Source organism: Adiantum capillus-veneris, chromosome 15 (assembly GCF_014529385.1).
Source record: "Adiantum capillus-veneris isolate H3 chromosome 15, ASM1452938v2, whole genome shotgun sequence".
Classification (NCBI taxonomy): Eukaryota; Viridiplantae; Streptophyta; class Polypodiopsida; order Polypodiales; family Pteridaceae; genus Adiantum; species Adiantum capillus-veneris.
In genome coordinates this window covers 123,124,187-123,127,859 of record NC_140945.1, presented here as the reverse complement: position 1 = coordinate 123,127,859, position 3,673 = coordinate 123,124,187, and positions in this window count along the sequence as shown.

Below are 3,673 nucleotides of genomic sequence, written 5' to 3'. Positions count from 1 at the left end.
TTGTCACGCTTGGGTGTAGTTTGATCACACTCACTGAGTGGAAGATTGGGTGACCATGGCATTCCACGTTTATGATCTAGGGTTTGTTGTTTTACTAACATATTTCAAAAGTTTGGCATATCTTAAGAAACAACCAACAACGTGTTTGCTAATGTGCTTTGTCTTATGTTGCAACATGCAGGATCTCCTCCGAATTGCAACTTGTGAGGTGAAAGAGGAAGACATGGAAGCACATATTCTTTTCTGGCAGTGCATAAATGAAGTTATGGAGAGTCATGGATGTGAGAGAGCGGATCTCCATGGATTCATGGCGGATGAAGCTCAAGCCTATCAAAGATTTGAAGCATCTGATAAAATTGGAATGATACAAAGATGACATGTACAAGTTGAGATCTCTCTCTCTCTCTCTCTCTCTCTCTCTATATATATATATATATATATATATATATATATATATATATATACACACACACACATAAGTATTGTAAACGAGTTACCACAATTAAGAGATGTCTAAATGAATGATCAAGAGTCAAACTTTTTGGAGATCTAGAGCATTCAAGAATACCTCTTCTCAACTTTCCATAAAAGTGACCTGCTGACATAACTCATCATCCTATACGAAGTCCTTGACTTGCTGTGATTTCTATCAGTAGGCAAACCCACCATAATTGGTGATCAAGGTTGAAAACCTCACATAAACATGCAGGGACTAAACATAGTTGCAACATGCTTTGCATCGTGATAAGCAAACTTAGAAAGGTAATCTTTCTAGTTGGATTGCTTCTTGCTAACTTATGCTCGTAGCATATCCTTTAGCACTAGATTAATACTTTCAAATTGCCCTTCCGTCTTTAGACAAGTGGAAGTATTGTAGTGAGGTGTTTTTCCCTAACCATTTCCAGATAGTCCTCCACAAATGGATGGTTAATGGGGGTCACAGTGACTCACAACCAACTTGGTTTACTTTATAGATTGAATAAGAAACTGAACAAACTTTACAGAGTCCAATCAACTTATCTACAAGCACCCATATCAAGCCATCAACTCATATGGTGGTTGGTAGATCCACAGTAAATCTCATTGAGATACTACACCTGTGGTGTGAAATGCTTCGTAAGTTATCAATTTCATGAATTTCCATGCCGTCCTAAGCAGAGGTGCTTTTGAAGTGTGATAAGGAGAATCTTAAATCGGATTCTACATCTATTATGAAACCAAGGTCGAGGGGCAAGTACGGATAGAGCTAGAAAGCAAATTTAAGTGTCATACAACAAGCCAAAATGTAATTCGATATTCTGGGATCAACATAGGCAATGTGGTGGGAATCAATAATTTGTATGAGGAGATACCCCCTGTATATTTGGCACTACATGCTAGAAAGCTTGGGATTGCCAAGTTCTTTCAAAGGCTTGATGAGGATGCGGTAAACAACAAGGGGATATATAATGGCCAGACGGCCTTGCATTGGGTAGTCGTGCTTCACAGATGCGACATTGTCGAACAACTACGTGACAGAGCCTTCCTTCAAAAAGTGGGTGAGATACTTTGGCTTTTCGTCATAGTAGGCACCACGAGCTTAAAGCGCGCATATATAGTTCTTCATTTTATGGCTCTCTCTCTCTCTCTCTCTCTCTCTCACACACACACACACACGCACACACACACGCACACACGCACACACGCACACGCACACGCACACGCACACGCACACGCACACGCACACGCACACGCACACGCACACGCACACGCACACGCACACGCACACGCACACGCACACGCACACGCACACGCACACACACACACACACACACACACACACACACACACACACACACACACACACACACACACACACACACACACGGGTGCGAGCTCGTATACATGTGTTTGAGGATTGACCGAACGGGCACCCACGTGGCCAGACACGTAGCCGGACACCACATTTGTACTCTATTATTTTGTCAAGCTAGTGTAGTGATACTCTGTGTATCTTGATTCCAGAGTAGCAGCTGTAATGTTGTCATGATATATGTAAAGGTCCATGTGAACTGGCCATTGGCCATTTAGAAATCCCTAGGTATAAAGGTCAATAACTTTAATGTGAAAGGAGGCTCTTTGTTAGAGAAGAGAAAAGAGCTCTGCTGTACGTACGCTCAAGCTACAAAGCTGCTCCAACTTGTAATCATCACAACTAATGATTGGGTAATCCATTTTCAGTTTTGAAACTTGCATTGTGTTCCTCTCTCTTTGCTCTTTCATTTAAGTGTAAGCGTTGTCAGCTTTGTTGTGGTTTGCGACTACGCGTCTGTGAGCCTTAATTGCAGATATGAGTGCTTAATCATTGTTTTTAGTCGTTTTGACCATAGGAGAGTGTTCTTAGACCATAGGGCGACATTTTTGGATAGTTCAGTTGCAGTTTCTAGGACCTTTCTCATGATGGATCATGATTTTGGTACCTTGTCGGATTGTGACCAGACTTGGTAGGATAGTGCCCCTAGGTGTCCTAGATCTCCTCCTAAAGTTTTGTTGCATTTCGAGTCCGTTCGAGTGCGGAAATTGCGTGATGACCTAGAGTTGTGAGAAAGAACATATGCATATTTCCCTGATCATTTAGTGTTGGTTTGCTTGTTGAGTTGGTGTGTTTTCTTGTTAAGGTTCACTTCTTGAGATTGACGATCTGAAAGAGTCTCCATGCCCCATTCGAGTCACTTCCCTGAGTATTGACATTATGCTAGTGTCAGATCGCTATTGTATAGATGTCCGTCGCGGCGACCCGCTAACATTGGCATCGTTGCCAGGGATTTTTGAGTGTTTCTTTCAAGCAAACTTGATCATAACAATATTCCACTGATGTACAATGGAATTGGTCACTTTTTTGCAAAATTGTTCTCTGGGGTACATGGACCGCGATCCATGTTCCTCCACAGATTATGACCATAACATAACTATGAAATTGTGAAAGTTTGATGGTAGAGACCTTAAAAGTGATCCAAATTCAAAACTTTGTGGATCAAGAGCATTAGCAGACTTTCTAGAAGCAATTTGGAAAGTTTGGCCGGAATCTGTGGAGGAACATGGATCGCGATCCATGTATCGCAGAGACCAATTTTGCAAAAAAGTGATCAGTTACATTGAACATCAGTGGGATATTGCTCTGATCAAGTTTGCTTGAAAGAAAAACTCAGATCAGAATTGGCTGTTAGAGCAAAAACATCAAAACATGCATTGCATACACAAAATTTGGGATTATTTAACTTTTTGGGATCTAAATTCAAAACGAGTGAGATTTGGATTCTATAGGACCAACATAACAAAATTCATGAAAAAATGTTGTCAAACATGGATCACAATCCATGTACCTTTTGACATTTGGAGCTGATTTTGACAAGCAAGTACATCCGTGATAACTAGTGGAATAACTTTGCCAAAATGGACCATAGCAAAAAATTGAAAAAAATTGGTCAAAATGGCCAATTATAGAAACTAGTCAAAAACCGCAGGGCAGACAGAAAGACTCACTTTTGACTAGGAAAAAGTTTTCCAAATTCAAAAAGAAGTGTTGGAGTAGACTATTAACACTGCAAGTAATCATCAAGCCAAATTTGGTGTTCAGTTGTAATGGAACATGGATCGGGATCCATGTACCTCATCAAAAATTTTGGCTGAGATT